The sequence below is a fragment of the Lycorma delicatula genome, chromosome 3 (assembly GCF_047948215.1).
Source record: "Lycorma delicatula isolate Av1 chromosome 3, ASM4794821v1, whole genome shotgun sequence".
Lineage (NCBI taxonomy): Eukaryota > Metazoa > Arthropoda > Insecta > Hemiptera > Fulgoridae > Lycorma > Lycorma delicatula.
The window spans coordinates 68,834,729-68,858,792 of record NC_134457.1 but is presented as its reverse complement, the minus strand read 5'-3'; the positions used below and the strand labels follow the sequence as shown (position 1 = coordinate 68,858,792).

General features: G+C 29.0%; 1 protein-coding gene across 2 annotated transcripts in view; it reads right to left on the bottom strand.

The window, feature by feature from the left end:
- The window catches only part of gukh (NHS actin remodeling regulator GUK-holder), a 529,549-nt gene that overhangs the window by 490,214 nt on the left and 15,271 nt on the right, over positions 1-24,064 (bottom strand). The window lies entirely within an intron of this gene.

Genomic DNA, 24,064 nt, shown 5'->3' with positions numbered 1-24,064 from the left:
TATATATATATATATATATATATATATATATATATATGTATGAAACTGAAACATTAAAAATAATTGGTTAAAGGGAAAGAAGAGTAATAAATGTACTAAATATAAAAAAGGGTATATTTACTTCAGAATAACCCTTCATATTATCACAAACGAAGGGTTGGCTATCTTTTCACAACACCCCTTTTAAATTATTCTACTTAGCGGTTTTATAAAATAAAAAATGATATTTACACATAAGCATTAATGAAACACTTTCATTTAACAAACAAAAAAAAAAAGTTTGTTGAAAAAATTTCATATAGAACAATAAATTAAAGTCTAAAGGACTTAAAATGTGTTTAATATGCCATTTTTTAACCTAGGATGTTAGACTTTAAGGTTACACAATTAAAAATTACATTATTAATATTAACCAATTACAATTCACAATGACGTAAACGGAGTTATTTGCATAAAATTCAACAAAAATCTTTCTTGCTTAAAATTAACTTCGAATACGTTTTGTTTAAGCAAGGTTATAATATTATACTTTTGAATTCAATAGATGAGTGATTCTTTAGCTTCATTTATCAAGTGAACGAGACCTACACGAAAAACAGCCAAATAATGTGACGTAATAATCGGTAAAACTATTATAATTCTTTTAAATAAGTTGAATAATGCATAAGATCATTTATTTTGATAATAATAACAATCAATAAAATCTTTTAAATAATCCTATAACCTTATTTCCGTGAACTTACCAGTCGTGTATCGGTCCGGACGTTTATCACATTTCGTTTGAAAGGTTTGTCATAATGATATATTTTCAAGGTTAAATTAAGCGAGGTAATAATTATTATATTTGCAGTGGTGTAAAATACATAAATTAATCATTTATAACAATTATTTTTTTTTAAATTAGAAAGAAATGGCTTTTTATCACCAACATTTTCTTTATTTTTACAATTTCTTCTATCTATTAGAAACAAACCTATTAATATTATCGAAAAACCTAGCAGTAGGTTTTGTAAGAAATCAACAAAATTAAAATCAGTGAGTATAACGATTAGGGAAATCATCCGGAAAATTAGGATCATTAGAAATTTAAATCAGATTTTGGATCATTAGGAAATTATACCGATTTGTTGTTTTAATTCTGCTCATGATTAAATATCTCAACTAGGAATCTCGTTAACGCGTGTTGAATTCATTATTATTGGTCTTCTTACTTTATGACAACAAAATTCAAGATATCTATAACCAGTTTACAGGATTTAATAGTTCTAGGAAAAAACGATTTTCAATGAAAAACGATGACTTCCGTTACGGTTAGATATGCTAAGCGGTTGGTGGTATTGCTGGAGTCATCTCCTTCAGTCGGCGACCCTTCTGGGTGGTAGATTTTTGGAAAATATCTGATACCTCTATCCCCGTTTATTTTATCCGTCCAACTATCAGGAAACAGTACAGGTTCCTCCGCCGATCTCCGTGGCGGTGTGATAGAGTCTCAGCCTTTCATCCGGAGATCCTGGGTTGGAATACCGGTCAGGCATGGTATTTTTCATACGCTACAAATTTTTATTCTCATAGGGTAAAATAACCAAAGCAGTTTATGCCCGTCATCTCAACAAAAAAAAAATGTACAGTGAACTTACTGTATTTTCTTTTGTTACATAACCACAAAAAATGCTGAACCTGTATCCTATCTGCAAGTTTTGTGGCAAGTAAATAAGACTTCTGTTTACTTCTACGACTAGCAATCTTCTGCCGATTTTTCTGAAATCGACGTTGGATATAGCTTAAGAACAAACACGGGTAAGTGAATTTTCTACACGATTACCTTTTCTTTGCAAACATTTAACTGTTTACTGCAGAATTCTTTAGTTTGATCCAAAAATGTATAAAACACCAAATCTACAACTGTTTTACATATACGATTTCATGCTGCACATACAAAATTTCAAAGTACAAAAATACAATTTCTCGTCTTCCTTATTCAAACTGGAACATTTGGAATTGTTCGGTAACACATCTCGTCTTTGGTAGAATTTAAGGGTTCCTTTATGGTAATTAGATTGAACACTATCGTATTAATAATTATGAATATATCACGTCAAACGATACAGAATTTCACGAGAAAATGAGCACGAATTACGAAATTTATTTTCATATAACAGAACGCACCAAAACTAAATTGGCTAACAGGTAGTATATGTTTTCGGTAATTACTCGTTAAATGAAAACGAAACGAAAGTAAATGAAACAGCCAGGTGCATGGTGTAATAGGAGGTGAATCATGATAGCAAACAAGTAGCAATATTATATTCTAATTAACAATATATATATATATATATATATATATATATATATATATATATATAAAATTAGTATTTTTTTAACTTAATTTTTCAGTTTTTATTAATCATCCTATTATAATGATGTGAACTCGTGGGTAGCGCTCAAGGTTTCTTTTGCTACCTGCGTCAAGGATAAATATGTAGAATAATATTGTATATTTAATTTTCAATTGACAAATAAATAGAAAAATAGATTGTAATAATAGTTTTTAAAACTAAAAGAGAAGCTGTTAAGTAGAAAGTTAACTGAAAAGTAGAAAGAAAAGAAATTTATCAAAAACCAATTTCATAATTAACAACCAATTCACAACAAACAATTTCCCAAATAAAAGAACGGAAACTCCAGATAACCCAAAGTCATACATTCCGATTGAAATTTTACGTCCTTCATAAGGGCCCAATAGTTAGGATGAACACTAGGAAAGAGAACTGGTTTTCCGTTGCCTTTTTCACTGAACGAAATGTGCATATCAACATTCCAAGCCCACAAAAATGCGGGTGATAGAACTCTTACCTTCATTCAATATATCACAGTGATTAACTGCATAGTAAACATTACTCTCAGAGAAAGCAACATTGACTATAGTGCCTTTGGTACCGAAGATGCTTTACATGTGTAAGAACCACAATTAAAAATTGGATCAGTAGTGTAAAACAAAGTACCGAGTACACTCCTTTCTGTAATGAAAGAATACACTACATACTCTGCTTCAATTCATCAGATAAAGAAATAAATAAATTAAATCTTTTATAAAAATGGGTCCGGAACCGCTTTGCTTCGAATTACAGTTAGCGAAAAATTTCGGCCTGATTTCAGTTTCATTTTACCTTTGAACCTCAATGAAGCTATAATGAAATTCTTTAGACATAGATTATGAAGAATATTTAGGTTGTTTTATGTTTTTTGACTTAAAATAATAAAAACTATCATTCACAGTACTGTATTTCAGTTAATTTCCTAGAAAATTATTTTAGAGGAAAAATAAATTTTTTAAAAATTAAACAAACAAAATTTTTAAGAAAGTTCAGTCTCATAAAAGAAGCCAAATTAAGAAATATTTTTCATAACCCAGAAAAATTTTAAAAACAAAAATAATGAAAAACAAATAAAAGTATGAAATTAATTGTGAAAATTGAATTTAACGATTAAATTACTCGAGAAATTTTTTCCACAAGTTGGCCACATTAACAGCTGAACAACAATTAAGTTTTGTGCACCAGTAATTTTATCAACTTAAAAAGGAAGCGTATGCCAAAGTTCAAAAATTCCTTTTCAATATTATTAAAGAATACAGGGCAAATATTTTGTTTAAACCCACTTTACGAAACAGAAGTGTGCTAGCTGTACAGCTACATGATGAATTGTTTATTTCGTGCTATAAAAAAAGGAGCAATTAGAATTTTTCAACATCATTGTATTTTATGAAAAATCCTGATAGAAATATTGGTCTGAGGAATTTAGAACGTGCGAAGGCATTATGTAAAAAGTGACAGATAATATTTTGAAAAAAATGTTTAATTTAATTTTTCCCTCAGTTATAGCGAATTTTCCAGAATAATTTGCCAACATCAAAAAGATTTTTGGTTTGATGTAAAATTACAAATTTTTTTCTACCATTTTTTGGTGTATTTTATTATAAGTCTAATTTCTAAAACAAAAATATATCAGTTGCCTTTACATACATAAAATTTTTCACAATTAATAAATTTTGTTATAAAGTTTAATTTATTTACTGGAAAATTAGCAAAGTAAATTTACACCAAACCTAAAAATGTGTTTTTCGATTCTATTTTATTTATTATTTTTTAAAAGCAATTTTTTCGGAAAATACTGAAGATGAAGTTCGGCAAATGATTTTTTAATTTATTACATTTTTTTTATTATTCAGGTCAAAAATCTACCAAACAACCAACACTGTCTCATAATTAGTGTCCCAAGATTTCAATATAGCCTAATTTTATCGAAATAACAGAGAAAATCAGAGCAGATATTTCGCTAAACGTAAAAACAAAATTATTACGGAGCTTTAAAAGAACTTTTTTATTATTTTAATAAGAGGAATACTCTATTAAAATTTATCAAAAATCGTGAAACACTCTGTATAGCCCACGAACTACCAATATTTATTTCATAATTCTTATGCAAATTAATTCAACACTTTATTAATTTCAGCAACATTAAAAAAAAAATACAAGAATTTGCAAATTAAACTAATCATCACCTAAATAATAATTAGCATATTAATATTCATAACCGACGTTATTAATAACCAATAAAAATTCATACAGTTTATTAAATCTTAAGTTACACTAGAAAAGCCAAAATTGATTACTTTACTAAATTATATGTATCGTCCGCTTTTTTTTCCAATCAATCATGACTATTACTGATAAAATCAAATCTAATGAAAAAAAAAAAAAAACTGTTAAACCACTTCATAAAAATTCTATAACATAAAACAGAGTCGTTCAAGTATTTAATTTTAATTATTACTATAAAAAAAAACAAGCCACAATTTTAATTGATAGAGTACTGCAGATTGTAAAATATTTTTAAAGAGGAAATGAAAAAAAATTCTTCGTAATTAATTAAAGGATATTCTTATCATTTTATCATAATGATACAAATAGCATGAAAAAGTCAGTAAAGTTAAAAGATAAAATAGGAAAGCTTTCATAGGTTATTGAGAAGTCTGTAAATGATAAAAGTGAATAAAAAGGATGAAAAAACAAATATTACAGACATATAATAATAAGTAAAAAATCATAATACTTTAATTAGATGCGAATAGAAACAAAAAATTATTGATTAACTACTACTACAAAAAATATCAAGATTTCGTTGAATTTCAGCATACTAGATTGTCTGTGTAAAAAATCAACGAAAAAAAAACATTTTTCATAACGTAGGTATATTGAAAATAGTACATTCAATTTTAACATATATCTGTAACATTTAAAAAAATGTATACATTATTCAGACTTCGACTACGAATATCAGACTATTACTTAGAAAAAGAAATTAAGTGGATTATTAAATGAAGTATGTAAGCGATGCAGGAAAAGAATTGTGTAAAATAAAACCATTATATAATTTACCTCACAATTTTTACTCTGAATAAAATTTCGAGATACGAAACCTGTGATCGTATCTCTCCAACCCCTTTACTAATTGTAACCAAAATTAAATGGTATTAATGACCCATATTCAGAATTCATTGTACCAAACTTCATAAAAATCGGTTAATTTCGACTAAAGATATCAAGCGAAACGATACGACGAAAAAAGCAAAAAAATAAAATAAATAAATAAGGCTTACATCTCTCATTCTTGGATGAAATTTCCCAAACACATTATAAAGGAATAATCTAACCAGTAAAAGAATGTAACTTGAAGTCCAGATAGGCAAAAAACGAGACACTTAAAAAAAAGAATTTTTCCCTTCCTTTACGGCAGTTTGAATAAAACCAAAACACTATCAGAAATGTATCTTAGATGTATACCGATTATGTAAAAAATTAACCTACCACCTGGGTTCAATTTTAAGATATGATACCCATATTCAAATCCTATACACAGAAATCGTCAAACCAGCCTAATTTCATCCAAACTGGATGAAATACATACGTACTTAATCCTTCCTGAATTTTGCATTCCTGAAATTGTAATTTTTTTTACTTAGAGGATACCATGAAATGTCAAGATCTACACAAGTCCCGACAAAAAATTGACCCGATTATCATATTTCCCTTTATACAGAATCGTATAGCTTTATTGTAAAGCTTTACAGTAATGTACAATTAAAAGAATGTCCCATATAAAACCCAATCCATCTCTGTCAGTAGGTATATTTAAATTAAAAAGGCGTTTGTAAGTTATTAAATTAAATATTTTATTTCTAAAATTTTCAAGACCTAAATTCTAGAGTAAATGCTGGAAGTAGCCGCCATCTTCATGAATAAACGCTTCCACCGTTTTCATTGTGTTTCTTGGAACTGTTTTCAGAGTTTGTGGATTGATATTCAAAACATCTTGTTAGATATTGACTTTGTTGTTTAAGCGTTAGTGGTTTGTTAGTGTAGGCTTTTCTTTGAGATAACCCAAAAGAAAAAAATCTAGCGCAGTCAAATCTGGAGATCTTGGTGGTCATAAGCCACGACCAATAACGCGATCACCAAATAATTCGTTAACGAAATCAGAAGTTGAATGTGCGTAGCGTTACGTTGCATTGTCATGTTGGAACCAGCAGCATCAATCTTCCTCTTCTACGAGTGCGATGAATTGGAATACAATGTTTTGATATCGTTCTGCAGTGATAGTGTACTCGAAGAAAACAGGACCAATAATTCCTTTTAGTGATATCGCATACCACAAGCCCATCTTCTGCGGGTGTAATTGTTATGTATGATACGCGTGGGGATTTTTAGCGTTCCAAATCCTACTGTTATGGCTGTTTACGTAGCCGCGCAGATGAAAACACGCCTCGTCTGTGAAAAAAATCAAGTCCAGAACACGAATACTCTCACGCACGAAACGACAAAACCGATGACATTTATTTTAACCGTTTTTCTTTGTCTCGATCAAGAAGTCGATGAACTGTTTGAATTCGATATGGTAGTAAGTTAATTTTTTTGCCGCCCGATGAACGGTTAATTTTGGTAAATTAGTTTCAGCTGACTATCGTCTAATTGATTTTTTGGCGAGGCAGTTAATCGGTCTTTGATTTCAGCGACTGTGTCTGCATTAACACCATCGATTTAGCCACCACAAAACTGATGTTTTGTTAGGTGCTAGTTTATCGCTGTACTTAACGACAAAAAGATTCTTGCACTGCAACCACTGATCGCGTGTTCAAGTACGACTCAAGAATAAAATCACATTACTCTTGTGAAAACACCATCTTCTCTCTAACAATGCACAGAGCGTTATTATTGCTTTATTATGGCTATCGGTAGCAGTTTACTGCGTCGACGCGATGTTCTCTTGTTGAACGAGTCCATTCTAGAAAAACGTAGGGGAGTTGGGCAGTCAATTCAAATGTTATAGAAGGGAGATTGGTGGGTTGCGTTTTAAATGGAGCGTACTGTATATAACCGGGAAAGTAGAAATTATTACGCAAACGACTAAATCTTTGAATGACAATCGTTTTTTTATTGATTAAATTGATATTTTTTCTATTTTCCATAGATTTGTACGATTCTCTATTTAATATTACAATGCAAACGTGTATTCTTAAATAGAATTTTATGTACAACTTTTTGGAACCCAAAATAAGATCGAATCTACAGAATTTAGTTTTTTGTAAACCAGAAATTTTTTGGACTACATAATAAAAAATATTTTCATAACTGTATCATTTTGACCAACAGCAATGAAACTGGTAATTATTATTTACTTTGTCTGACATCGAGAAATAAAAATTTTGTCGTAAATAAAGAACGAGGAACAGTGGGCAAAGGAAATGGCAGTTACATATAGCAAGACGTTTTTTCGACATGAGCAACACCAAACTTAGCCAATAAATAAGACCTTAGAGGAAGAAATAAGAGTTCCCTTAAAATTATTACCGCAGTTGCTGGTTTCGGATTTACTTATTCCGTTTAACTGGTAAATTAAAGATAAATGTAATATATTTTTCCTAGAATAGAAAACCAACGATTCTATCAAGTACTTTACTTAAAAAATTCATTTGACCCGTGAGAAATACTACAGCATTTTATGTATCCATTCACTATTACGTAGGTGACCATAAATTAGACTGTTAATTAAATCTTTGGTTATAAAAAACCACTCCGAGAAAGTTAAAACATTCAAAATAAAAACGTTTCTGATTAAAAATATTGTTTAGAATCTCTGGGCGGTGCATTACAAGCTTTTGGATTGTGCTAAACGATAAAGTTAATTCTTCTTCCGATGAATGGATTTTATTCACTATTTTAAAGCAAAACAGAATCAATATATCTTACTCCATTCTAAATAGTGATATTTTTTATTGAGTGAAGGAAGTGTAAGCACCATTTTAGCATTAAATGTTAGTGTATTTACAGGTTTAGCGCTTTTCTAAAAAATTACATTTGAACGGTAGTAAGGAATTCTAACTAAACTTAATCACAATCGTTCGTCGATTCCTGGAAAAGATATTTCGAAATTTGCTGATTTGCCAAATTTCTTCACAAATTTCAGTTTTTTATCTCCCACTCTTTCTTCAATATAATAAATATTTTTTTATTAGAGAATGCTGTAAAGGGTTTTATGCTGTATTACAATTTTTTTTTAATGTCTACCACAGAATTACTAATAGGTATAACATTAATTTACATACATTTTATAAAATCTATTTATTTGTCAAATATATCTTATATTAATTTGTTTATAATCAAATCTTTCTTTTCTTCCTTTTTTGTTTTCTTTAAGAAAAGAAAATTACAGATAAAATATTAACTGATGATTCAGCAATATATATACATAGAGTATATTAAGTTTTAAAAAGGAAAGCGTGGGATATTACAGATAAAGAATTTTCTTTTTATATGTAAAAAAGGTATTATAGTAAAAAATAAAAATAAAAATTTTATTAATATTATTTTTTCCTTTTTCCAAATTTTCTGGGAACAAATATTTTTTAAATTATTACAAAGATTAAAAGCAATCTAACAGTTACAAAACGATTTCTATTTCAAATATCACAAAAATCAGAATTTAATAGTAAATCTTGATAGGGAGGCAAAACTGAAGAAGTGATAAATTTAAAAATCAAATAAACGACTAGAACTCGATCTCACGTTAAAATAGGCATTTAATGTCTAAGCTACCATAATATATATTGTAATTATCATTATGTAATAATGTTAATTAACCTGTAAAAAAAAAGTTAAATAACGTTAGCCAATCATAGGTATAATATAATTTAGTAATTTGTTTTTATAACACAATAAAACAAATAAATACAATTGAAGTCGGTTTTAAATTACAATTTTTTTTTATTTCCCGCAAACTTAGATATGTAATGTTGTTTTTTTATCTTAAAAGTTATTTTTTTCAATATAATCGTGAGTAATGGGAACACAGTAATTCACAACGACCTAAATTAAACAGATCAACTTCATTGACCCTTCAACTCGACAAATTCATAAATACATAATAAAAAAATAATCATGTAACATATAAAATTTTATATCATTTCTTATTTTAAAATAAAAACCTATCGTAAATTTAATATTAGACTAATATAATATAATTTTATTTCTCATAACATATTTCAGGATGTATCATTTATCTTAATTTATTACATTATAATATCAAATGTTTTATCGAATTAAAGGAACCAATAATTTGTATAATTTTTATTACAGCATTACTAATGAATTTTTCAGAATTTATTATCATTTTCCTTTTATGAAAATGAAAAATACAAGATTTGAAGGCCATAATCTTAAAACAGTATAACGAAAATAGTTTAATATATTTAGAGATCTGTAGGTCAATTTAATTTTTTTTTTAAATAATTTTTTTTCTGGAAATATTACAGGTGATCAGATTCAATTTAATACCGTTTGTTAAAAATGTTTAATCATAAAAAGAAGCAAACTATTTAAGATCCTGATCAAGTAATTCAGGCCGTTTTTTACTTCCTTGTACTTCGTACAAGGATGCATTGCAATCGCGAAAAATTTCGGTTTTCAGGTTTTAACGGAAATACCCATTTTGACCATCCCTGAATCCATTTTGACTAGTTTCGGCGTGACGTCTGTACGTACGTATGTATTTATGTATGTAAGTATATCGCATAACTCAAAAACGGTATAAATAGGATGTTGAAATTTTGGATTTAGGACTGTTGCAACATCTATTTCTGCATCGCCCCTTTTCATTGCAATTGACTGAACCAAAAGTGTCCAAAAATAGTCCAAAATCCAAATTTTTCTGGATTTTGGAGTTTTTCTTAACTGCAGTAATAAGCCCTCATTGAGAGCTTTTCAACTATATATCATAAGTGGTACTTATTTTCATTGGTTCCAGAGTTATAGCCAAATAAAGTTTTTATTAATGAAATATTTTGATCTTACAAGGGGAAGGCTCATCAATTTGAATTAGAGTTAATCTCCTTTTTTTTAATTTAAATATATTGATTTATTAATAATTATTAATCTCAGACTGTAAAAAAAAAATTACCATGAATAATAATTCACAAAAAAAAAAAATGAAATAATATCAGAAGTTATTAATGAAATAAAATTTTACGTACTTTTCATTTTAAAAAAAATGTGCATATGTAATTAATTAGGCGTAAAAGGAAGTCATGAGGTGTCCACATCGGATGTTTAGTATGCAGATTATGAAATAATTAACTGACATTCGCATTACATCAATATATTGACGTATATGTCGTTAATAGTTATATAACTTCTAGCGCGAGTACTGAAAAATTTGTATTTTTTTTTTAAATAATAAAGATTTTTTAAGTGATCCATTCATCCTAAAACAGAAAACGATTTGAAAAATTCGAAATCAGGCCTAAATTAAAGATTTGAGATCAATTTTAATAGGTGATCAAAAGTGAGATCCGACAATGTTAAAAATTAATTTTTACACGACTGCCCAAAAAGGAGTGTAATGTATTTAGGGTGTATGTATTATGTATGTTTCTTCCACCGTAGCAACACGACGGCCAAACCGATTTAGATGTATGAACCCGCGTTAGAATCCATCCGTTACCGGAAGTGTCATAGAGTTTGATAACAGAACCATCAAAGGTCGGCATCGGATTGAGGATCGCGCCCACTATTGTCGAATTTGATGTTTTAAGGGGACAGGGCAAAGTGGAACGGCGTATGCTGCCACTAATATTGTGCTGGACTTTAACGGTGCATAAACTAGAAGGGAGTACCCTAGATAGAGCCGTCGTAGATCTGGGCACTCTCATCTTTGCCAAGGGCCAGGCCTATGTAGCACTAGGTCGCGTGAGACAATTGGAGGGCTTAGCTATTAGTTGTTTGGATCCCAGAGAAAATTGCTATAGATCCGCACGATTAAAAGTAAAATCTGTGAGTAATAAAAGTGAGAAATCTGTAAGTTAGATTGGCACACGCCAATTAAATAAATAAATAAATTGTTTCCTCATCTGGCTCAGTTCGTTATATGCATTATAAATCCATAAGTTTTCGAATCGTGAATTTTTCTTGATGATCACTAAAAACTATGAAATAATAAAAACAATATAAAAGTTAAAAAACACGACTGCCAAAAAAGCAAACTAAAAAAAGAACTAATAAAGATAAATTGAACTAAAAAAACGACAATAAATCGAACTAAAAGAAATGAAAAAAAGGTATGGAATTAAAGGACTAAATATCGTCATGCAATATTTAATTAAATTAATTGGATACCTACCTACTTTCAGGCAGTTTTAATTTGTTTAAATATTCATATTGTAGAAATAGTAGACATTTAAGGTTGTCTAATGATTAAGTTCTCACCTGGTCTTACATCGATAAGAAAATTTTGTCCTTCGATGAAAATTTTTAAATGCAGTTGGGGGCTCTTTAATATAGGATAATTATTATTCAGAGCTCTTTAATATAAAATAATTAATTACTAATATGAAATTAATAAAATAAAAAATTCTGTTTTATTTTTATAAACTTTGTTATAAAAATACTTAAGTATTGTTATCCTCCGAAATATTTTGATGAAAATACATTCCCAGCGTACAAATAAATAAAAAAATTAAAAAAAAAGTCTTACCAGCGGGAAATGAACCCCGTGAATTAAATAAAAAATGAAAATTGTTAAAAATTTAATTTTTTTAAATATTTAAAGAAAATATTACGGAAGGCTTCCAGTCACAAGTTAAAAATATATTCTCTAAAATATTAAAGTTACGTCTTTTTAAGTTTTCCAAGCTGAGTTTATTAGCAATTTATTTCAAAATCGGTTCGACCATTCTTATGTGATACATGAACAAATAAGAAACAACAAACACATCGAGATAACGGGATTGTTTTCTTTCAACCGTATTAAACAAAAATATCATGGATAAAACTAACTGATCAATGTACATAAAAAACTTCAGTTTAGTTAACGCTAAAATTTTTCTTTTAATAGTTATTATTAAGCAAATAATTACGAAGCTAAAAAAGAGTAAAAATATAATAAATAATACGATAAAAATAAATTTGTTCTGATTTCCTTAAGATAAAAAGTTAAAGAAACGAATCGTCTGGATAAAAATAATCTTTTTTATCTCGCGAAATGGTTCAGGATACAAATTACATATGCAACCATATTTTTTTTCTTTTTTTATAAATAAACGATAACGCTTTTAAATTTGAATAATGATTTACTATTTCTTTTACAAAGTATCTGATATTTTTTTAACTTACTTCCTTTGATAACGAATTTTTCTTATAGTTAATTATTTTATACAACAGCTAAAACAATACAAATAGAAATTAAAAAAACAGTTTTATATATAAAGAAAAAAACACCGTAAAATGAAAAGAAAAAAAGTCTACTTATAAAAATTTCTTCTGTTTTATATAACAGCAAATTAAACACCAGAGATATAACAATTCTTCTAAAAGTCTATTACACCTAGTCTAAATTTAAAAAGAGTAGTTTTTACTTTTCTTTACGAATAAATTAGGCCAGTTTTGCAATATTATTTTAGTAATTAGTTGTAGTTTTTTTTTAAATATAATACACGTTCAAGGCGTGCTGCTCGTCGTAAAAAAAAAGTTCATAAGAAATAAAAAAGTTTACAAGACATGATAAAAATAAGAAGAGTTGCAGTGAAACGCTATAAATTGACTACTACAGAAGGTGATCTAAGGTCTTCAAAGTTTACACAGAAATATATGCACTATTATTCACCAAAATGTATGTATGTATAATAGTACATATATATATATATATATATATATATATATGTATAATTTGTAAATTCATACAAAAAAATAAATCAAGAAGGTTTTTTCAGTACGATTTAAAATCTACTTCTCACATTTGGAGGACGTAACTGTAAATTTTCCAATAAATTTTCTTGAATTTTTACAAGAAAATACTTTAAATTTTAAGCTATATATTTATTACTTTACAAAAATTAAATGTTACACGGTAATGATAAAAATACACAAAAATATTATTTTAAAAAAACTGAATAAGTTTTGACTGAAAACGTAAAAGAAGTGTAGCGGAACATAAGAAATACTTTCTTGAAAAAATGATATCGATAAAATGATTATCACTTGGTAAAAAAAGACTTTAATATAAAAAAAACCTTTCGACACGCCAGAAGTCGAAGGTACATTTCATCGGTGCTAAGTACGGGATAAAAAAGACTTCTTCCACCTTAAAATTAAGAAAAACTTCAAATTTACTCAATACGACAATGGTGCATGTGAAAAAAAGTCTCACATGTTTAGCATACGACAAGCCCCACCTTCTTACAATTCCAGCAACATTTTGGTCATCTCTTGCCGTAAGGGTTGGTCATATTAAAAATTGTTTCAGATAAAAGTTTTAAATAATGTTTAAAGGACTAAGACCACTTTAAACCGATTCGAAGCTGTGCATATTAAGGGAAGTATGATTTTTTATCTTCAAAACCCCATTTTTTCCACCCCCTGAGCCAATGATTGGTGATATCAAAAGACTTTACTTAGATAAGTTTTAGGCCCTTATCCACAGAATAGTAGGAACTTTAAACGACTTCGATATTTTAATTAATAAGAAAGTTACAGCGATAATTTGTTTTTTCGAAAAAGCTTCCCCGTTTACACCCCCACGATCAGATTTTGCCCATTAACGAACTCGACCGAGATTTTGGATTGTTATATTTTATGTATCAATTTGAAAGCGATTGGCGCAAAATTAAGGCAGTTATCGTGTCCACAAGAAAGTGAAATATATATATATATTTATATATATATAACAGGGTGTCCCATGTAAAACGCAACCCATCCATGAAATTTCAAAAGTCAAGCTTACTCCCCTACTCGTTACTGAAATGAACTCGTCCAACATCTGATCATCGCGGCGACGCAGTAGAACACAATAGTAACAACAATGCAGTCATGACGTTCAGTGTATTGCTAGAGACAAGATGGTGTTTTCGCTAGATGAACGTGTTTTCATTGTCGAGTCGTACTTCAGTACGAAATCAGTGGTTGCAGTGCAAGATTTGTTTCGCCATAAGTACCCAGATAAACCAGCTCCTAACAAAACATCAGTATTAAGGTTAGTTGCAAAATTTAGAGAGACTGGTTCTGTTAATAACAAGGAACACAAAAGATCTGCGTCAGTGTTGAATACAGATAGTCACTGAAATCAAAAACCGATTACTCGCCTCGCCAAATAAATCGATCAGACGTTTGTCTGCTGAAATTAATTTGTCTAAATCAACTGTTCATCGGGCGACCAAAAATTACAATTACGACCTTATCGCATTCAAACGGTTCATCAACTTCTTGAGCCCGACAAAGAAAAACGGCTACAATATTATCAACGGTTCCGTCGATTTCTACGTGAGGGAATTAATGTTATGGATTCGTTATTTTTCACAGATGAAGCACGGTTTCATTTGGATGGCTACGTAAACAGCCAAAACAGTAGAATTTGGAGTGCTGAAAATCCCCATGTTTATCACGAAAAACAATTACACTCGCAGAAGTTGTGCGTGTGGTGCGCGATATCGCGGAAGAAAATAATCGGTCCTATTTTTTTCGAGTACACCATTAATGCAGAACGATATCAGGATATTTTATTTCAGTTCATCGCACTCTTGGAAGAGGAAGACAGACACTGCTGGCAACAAAATGACGGTGCGACATCGCACTACGCAGGTTCAACTTCTGATTTCGTTGAGGAATTCTTTGGTAATCGTGTTATCGGTCGAGGCTTGTGGCCACCAAGATCTCCAGATTTGACTGCGGCGGATTTTTTTCTATGGGAGTTACCTCAAAGAAAAAGCCTAAAGCAACAAACCACGAACACTTGAACAATTGAAAGTCAATATTGAACAAGCTGTATTAAATATCCAGCCACAAACTTTTAAAAAAGTTGCGTGAAACGCTGTAAAAAGAATTGAAGCTTGTATTCAAGAAGATGGCCGCCACTTCCAACATTTTTTTCTAAACGTAAAATGGATGGTAATAATAAAAACTACATTTACATTTACACACGCCTTTTTATTATTTCAATACCTACCAATATAAGGTTGGGTTGCGTTTTATATGCGACACCCTTTATATATATATTTGTTTGTATGTATATATAAACTTTTGAACTGACGGTGGTTTTGGGGTCTGGCGGATGTGAAACACGAAGATATGTCGAAATTTTTTGGAAGTCGAATTATGGTACCCATTATAATAGGTAGCTTTCTTATGAAATCTACCTAAAAGAACATCCGGATCAAATTGCGGACCTCCATTTTTTTGCGAAGTAGGTTAAAATTATGAAAAAATTCAATACTCCTTTTAAAAATACGTCTATACGGAAAAAATAAAGGAAATGAGACCTGAATCTTAATATGTGGTCCCACTTCCTACTTTTAGGGAGAAAACATATGCTAGTCAGTCATTTATACTCTTCCACTCAGATTTTTAAATGTTAATTCGGAACTTTGATGTTGTAATTCTAAATCTTTTTCTTAAAAAGAAATCATTTGGTTTTTATAGTTATATAACTATATTTTGACTGTACAATCAAAAAGAAGCAGAAATTTGTGTCCTTAAAACAATAAAAATTATTTTATCTTAAATTAAAACCAGCCGCCATCAGATGATTATTAATTCAAACATTAAAGTAATACTCGGCAATCTCAATAAGATTTTATTCGGATAACCGCTTAGATTAAATTTCAAAAAGGTAGAACAAGCAAAGGAATAACGACTTTAGTGAACACGTTTCATTTCTTAAACAATAGAATTAAGAATTCTTTAACAAAATAGAATTTCTTAATCTTGCTTACAGAAATCCAAGGAATAAAACCACAGTTTTATAACAAAGGTTATGTGAATTTAAAAAAAAATATATAGAACTTATAATTACGAATTAATGAATAAATAGTTGTAAAATTAAAAATGTTACCTGTATAAGAATTCTAGTAACTATTATAAAAAGAGTTGTTTAAATTTAAAGATCACTATTTTATTTTTTATTTTTGTCGACATTTCACGACATCTTACAGGTTTAAAATGCCAATTTACATTAAAACGTTTGCAAAAAATATATATATAATAAAACATTTCTCTGATAAAAATAATTTAAACTGAAATTGCTATAATGAAAATTGTAAAAAAAAAGAAATTCAAGGAATATATCGATTTAAATTTAGCTAACCATTATCTTCATAAAGCTACAAATACTTTATAAGGTAATCGGTTGAAATAAACGACAAGATTAGAGATTTATAATCAAGAGTAACTTTCAACTGGGAATCTATCTGAACAGCTAACACTTTAAAAGGTATTTAAAACAGGTACTACTAAGGTAAAACGAGAAAATTGTTTTTTTTCTGTTTTTTTTAAATACTCAATTGTAAACAAAACAAAGAAAAAAATACAATATAATAAACAATATTAAAAAATAAAATTATTTATTTATATTTAGCCCTATTAATGAGAAAAATTAATTACAAAACATTTTATTTTATTTTATTTTATTTATAACCGACATACTTATAATATGTTCTTAGAGTAAAGAAAATGAGATGATTAAAGGTGAAAAAAGTCCGAATCTTTGAATTCTTAGGAATCGAACATAAGACCAACTGATCTGAACGCCAGTATGCTACCATTACACCAACTGGTAACGAAACTATTGACTTTTCCCGCCATTGCACTTGTCTTGTATAACTCTCTTATTCTATTTCGTCTCCGGAACCACCGTAAGATATTACTTCAGAGGATGAATGAGGATGATAAGTATGAATGTATATGACGTGTAGTCTTGCACAGACTCAGGTCGACTATCCCTGAGACGTGTGGTTAATTGAAACCCAACCACCAAAGAACACCGGTATCCACGATCTAGTATTCAAATCCGTGTAAAAATAACTGGCTTTACTAGGACTTGAACGCTGTAACTCTCGGCTTCCAAATCAGCTGATTTGGGAAGGCGCGTTAACCACTAGACCAACCCGGTGGGTTTCAGTGATTAAACTAAATCGGATAGACTTGACGTACATTCACACAAAGAAGTAAACTCAAATACCATTTACAAAAACAATAACATTTGCAAATCAACTCATAGAAACAGATAAAATATAGATATTATTAACTCCGTATGCAAATTTATACATAGGATTTAAAAATCAAGATTTCAATCCCCTTGAATAACATGATATTTAGATCTAACAAAAATAACACAGATCGGATTATTCATAGGATTTTAGGGATTATTTAAGTGATGATCATTAAACGTGGACCGTTAATTTGAAACTAAATCGTATAATATTTAATAATCTTTAAACGGTTATTACGAAGAAACAGTTTTTTTTTTTTGTCTTCAGTCATTTGACTGGTTTGATGCAGCTCTCCAAGATTCCCTATCTAGTGCTAGTCGTTTCATTTCAGTATACCCTCTACATCCTACATCCCTAACAATTTGTTTTACATATTCCAAACGTGGCCTGCCTACACAATTTTTCCCTTCTACCTGTCCTTCCAAAATTAAAGCGACTATTCCAGGATGCCTTAGTATGTGGCCTATAAGTCTGTCTCTTCTTTTAACTATATTTTTCCAAATGCTTCTTTCTTCATCTATTTGCCGCAATACCTCCTCATTTGTCACTTTATCCACCCATCTGATTTTTAACATTCTCCTATAGCACCACATTTCAAAAGCTTCTAACCTTTTCTTCTCAGATACTCCGATTGTCCAAGTTTCACCTCCATATAAAGCGACACTCCAAACATACACTTTCAAAAATTTTTTCCTGACATTTAAATTAATTTTTGATGTAAACAACTTATATTTCTTACTGAAGGCTCGTTTAGCTTGTGCTATTCGGCATTTTATATCGCTCCTGCTTCGTCCATCTTTAGTAATTCTACTTCCCAAATAACAAAATTCTTCTACCTTCATAATCTTTTCTCCTCCTATTTTCACATTCAGCGGTCCATCTTTGTTATTTCTACTACATTTCATTACTTTTGTTTTGTTCTTGTTTATTTTCATGCGATAGTTCTTGCGTAGGACTTCATCTATGCCGTTCATTGTTTCTTCTAAATCCTTTTTATTCTCGGCTAGAATTACTATATCATCAGCAAATCGTAGCATCTTTATCTTTTCACCTTGTACTGTTACTCCGAATCTAAATTGTTCTTTAACATCATTAACTGCTAGTTCCATGTAAAGATTAAAAAGTAACGGAGATAGAGAACATCCTTGTCGGACTCCCTTTCTTATTATGGCTTCTTTCTTATGTTCTTCAATTGCTACTGTTGCTGTTTGGTTCCTGTACATGTTAGCAATTGTTCTTCTATCTCTGTATTTGAACCCTAATTTTTTTAAAATGCTGAACATTTTATTCCAGTCTACGTTATCGAATGCCTTTTCTAGGTCTATAAACGCCACGTATGTTGGTTTGTTTTTCTTTAATCTTCCTTCTACTATTAATCTGAGGCCTAAAATTGCTTCCCTTGTCCCTATACTTTTCCTGAAGAAACAGTAAGCATTGAAATATAACTTATTGAATGCTATTTAATAAGTTACGTTTGAACTTTACACATCAATAGGGTTTGCGGGTGCATAACTTTAATTTGGATCGGGTGACAAAACTTTAAGCCTACAGTTTCAGATGTTGCAAGTAATACTTCTGCATAGTTTTAAGTAACAGAATAACTATTTTCAACCCTTTTTTAATAAATAAAAATATATCATTTAATTTAAAATGTTATTTCTGGTTTTTTTTCATTAAAAAAAATTGGTAAAAAATTATATTGGTCGTTTTACATTAAACAATTTTGTATTTTTAACCTGGAATGATGCAATTTTAGCAGAACGGAGGAATTTTTTATACTGTTACCATAAAAAAGAGCTAAACTAATCGATTCTTAAAATTATTTGTGAAGCAATAAAACGATCGAAAACCGTTTACATGAAAATCTTACTTAAACCCTAAAACTCTCAAAAGTTGATCTAGTGGTAAAATTGTTATTTCAAATCAACCGTTTAACAAAGCGAAGGGAAAGGTTCTGAAGTTTAGATCTTATACGGTTTTGAATACTAGACAGTGGATGGATACCGGTGTAATTTGTTGGTTGGGGCTCAATTAACCACACATCAATGGAATGACGGCCTGTGCCTGTACAAGACACCTCATTTACGTACCATACATAACATCCTCATCTCATTGGATCATGTGATCGTTTCTTTTTCACGAGCTGAACAGATTGCAACCCACACATTAGGAATAGAAAATTTAAAAAAAAATATCTAGAACTAGATGGCCATTTCGAGTGATTAACAATCATGAGCAGATACTGAGCCAGAAAAATAAATATAAATTTAAAAAAAATGAAATAATAATATTAACTGTGATAAATAAATAGTACTTCCGAAACAATAAATAATGAGTATTTCAGTGACTATTAAAAAGAAACTTATTTTTACTCTGATCAAAAAAAAAAGTCAAATAATATTATTTATAATTATTTCCTCATTGTTTTTACCGACTTTTTGAAGAAAAGTACGGTATTACTTTCGGTCTCACTGAAGGATTGGGGTGTGAAATTGAATATTCTTTACGTTTTGACGTATGACGAAAATATCATTCACTTAAAAATGTAATTTCTTTATATAATTAACTTTTAATTAAATTAATATAACACACACATATATATATATTTATATATATATAATGTGTGTGTGTGTTTGTGTGTATGTATAAAATTTACGGCTCATAAATCTCTACTAAATCAATTTCATTGAAATAAGAGTGCTGTAGTAGTGTACCTGGAGTTGTGCATGTGAAAATTTGTTGACGATTGGTTGAGTCGTTCTTCAGTTAGTCTTAATTTAAGATCGACAATAAACATAATACAAATTTGAGGTTATGTTGAGTGAATAGTGGTGTAGTTTTCATACGCGCTAATGTAGTGAGTCACACATGTGAGCGAATTGAAACTTGAATTGAAGCTTGTGTGTACGGTCTAATCGTTAATCTAACGTTTGTAGTATTTTGTAGTATTCTGAAAATCAGCGAGTATTTGACTTCGAAATAGTGAAGGCGTCGGAAACGAAATGTCGGTCTTATTGCGCAGAATTTCGCAAGAGTTTTTATTTTTACGTATACTTTTCTGCAGTGTCTAATGATGATGATTGTTTAATAATCGAAATGACCATCTAGTTTTAGATTCTTAGCGTAATTTAAAAACCTTTTACAATTTTCGAATCATTACAGAAAAAAATTGTTTTTTTTCCAAGGGGGGCCTCCTGTATTCCAAGATTACACAAAATTGGAACACATATTCTCTTTACAGTTATTGTTATCGATTTATTAATTTTTTTTAAAACGAATATCATCAACCTTTCGACTTTTTTATTGTCGTAACCACATCGCAATTTATAATCTTTTAATATATAAATTCATCACAATAAAAAATTGCGCAAATTTGACAAAAATCAAGTAGTAATAAATAAATAAACTAATAAATAACTTTAAAAAACATACTTTTGATAATCCTTCAAAAAAGGAAAAAGAAAAAAAATTATACTGTGAAGGCTTTGAAAAAATATTTGAAAAGAAGAATCGGTACTTAAATATTATTATTATTATTATTTTTCAAAACTATTCACATCGAATCTATTGCGCAGTATATAATAACTTTCATTAGATATTTACGAAATATCTTCTTTTAAAAATACATTTTTTCAGATAAGTTACTTTTTAAATTAAGCAAAAAAATAAATAAATAAACGAAAAAACTGAAGATAAAAGGATCGAAACGGCTTCAATAAATAGATGACTGTAAAAGTTTCCTGTCGGCCTCTTTGGTAGAAAAAGTTTTTAATATTTCTCAGGATATGAATGAAAGTCACTACAGGTCATTCACCGAAAGCTATACAATATTTCAATTCTAGTATACTTACAATAAAGCATGCCAGAGTCTACATCCTTGAACTCTATTCTTAACATCCTATTTCTTAATCTATTATTAATAAGGGTGATTTATTTATTTTTAAATTGATACTCATAAAAATATTTAAATAAACCCATCATTACATGTTTAAACTGAATGAATTTACTCTTTCATTCTAACCTTGATTATGGCTAATTAATATAGAATATTAATAAATGCTTCATATTACTCGATTTTAGCAGACAACGAAACATTCTACTTAATACACGTTACCAGACCAGTCTATAATAATATAAAAATTAAAATATGCAAACCTATATTAAAATGTTAAGAAGCTGATTTCACTTTTATTTCAAGAAAGGTTTTATTAAGATTAAAAGTAATTTCCAAACACTGTAATGCAGACACATGTTATTTACGTGCAAAATTAAATGTTCTACAGATAAAAAACTGATTAAAAAATATATAATAATAATTTTCAATTACGTTTTAAAATTTTAATTTTAGAAGCTAGCGCAAAATAAATAAAAATTTAATAACTTCATTAACTTTTAACTTGGCGCATCCTTAAAAAATTTAACAATTATCGAAGAATTGAAAGAAGTTTTTTTTAACTTTTTAGTGCAGAAGTCTATGAGGTCAGTTTTTCTTGATTTGACCACAATGGACCGCGTTGTAACTTTTATTTCGCTTTAGTTTGTAGATCTCTTTTACCAATATATATCTCACTTCCTGTTTCTTTTTTTCTTCCAAAGACTGGATCTTAATTCAGCGTATTTTTTTTCTTAATTTTACCTCGGAAACTTCCATTTTTGGGATTTTCCCTAAAAATTTCCCTATACTGAATATTTTCTTCTGTTATTCTCATAAATCTTTTCTGACTTTTGAGAACTAGGTTAATTCAACTTTTTAAAAATTCGAACAATTTTTGTTGACCAAGAAGAAATCCAATATTTTAAAATCTTTAACCTGAACAATAGTGATTAATCAGTAAGTTGTTTTTGGATTGGTTGCACTTTGATTCACTTATAGCTTACTTTAACCCAAAAGTTTAAACTCTTTCGAGTTTATTACTTACAATATCTTATTTTTGCGTTCACAGAAAGGCAATTTTTGTTAATACGTTAAATAATTTTATTCGATTTATCCAGTTTTCCGATTTTTTCATCGATTGTAATTTCTAAACCATTCTGTAGGATCTTTTCTCCTAAATATTTGAATTTTTTGATTCATTGTATTTTTCCAAGTATGTTCCTAAGTATATGTATAAATTACTAATACTTTTTCCAACAATTTTTTTTTTTAATTTTAGTATGAAAGTACTTTGAATACCAGAGTGACATCATTACGTTATAACAATCCAATAACAAGCGTTAATGACAACAAATCGTTTACGGAGACTATGTTATTTTTCGTTTAAAAAATTTTCTATTTAAATTTATGGAAATAATTTAAAATAGGACCTGAGTTATAAAACCAAACAGAACAAACATGCGCGCGCGCACACACACAGTGGGAGAGAGAGGGAGGAAGAGAGAGGTTGTTGCGCGTATGTACACATGCGCGTGATAGAGAAAGCGAGTGAGAAGGGCGGAATGAGGGAGATGAAAAAACAATTTTTAACAGATTAACTGCCATGAGACATCAAATGATGTCTCAGCCAGTTATCCATTATTGTTGTGAGACATCATTGATGTCTCAGTTTCGCAATCCAATACTGCTGAGATAGATATCAAATGATGTCTCAGTGTAATTTCACACTAAAGATGCAATATTATTATATATTTTTAATTTTTTTTCTATCAAATTACATATTATTTTAAAGATAAAATTCTGTATATTTTGTGTTGCATGTAGCACAGAAGTGTTTCTTTAAATCTGAAATTAAAGAATATTTTTTTTTTTAAATCACCGAATAAAAGCAAATTAAACATATTTGAAAAGTGCTGTAATAAAATATGAATTAATTTTACTTATTGACATAGTTTAGTTAGATTTTAATATAAAGTACTCTTAAGAATATTAAATTCAAATTTTACTTTAAAAAAATCTCAATTCAAAGTACAATTATCAGTAAAATGTGATTTTATTACAGAAAAGTTACTTAGTAATTTATGTTAAAAAAGAGTATAGCAATTAATCAAAAATAGTATTCATATAATTCTGGGCTTGTAGAATTAAAAATAAATATAATCAGTTGTTAATAAGTAAAAGACATTACAATTCAATTAAAATTTGTTAAAATTCTGAGACATCAATTGGTGTCTCGTTATCCACGGTTGCTATGAGACACAAATTTATGACTCAACTTTATTTTTGAATATTTCAAAAAGTAAAGTTGGAAAGAGAAATTGGTATCAAAAATTAGTAACAGAGTAACAAAACCTTTATTGAAATTGAAAAAAAAATATTGGCAGCACTGTTGTACATTTTTAGCAAAATAAGTATAGCAACCTTGGAAATGTTGCATTTTTCAGTATGGCAGTCAAACTGTTAACCAAGATTTGAATCCCCAGACTTAAGTATTTTTTTCTACGGGGGATTCAAAACGTGAAGAAATTAAAAAAATTGCAGTTTATTTTAATTAATCAGACATTTAATATTTTTTTCATTTAATGTCAGACTTACATTAATAA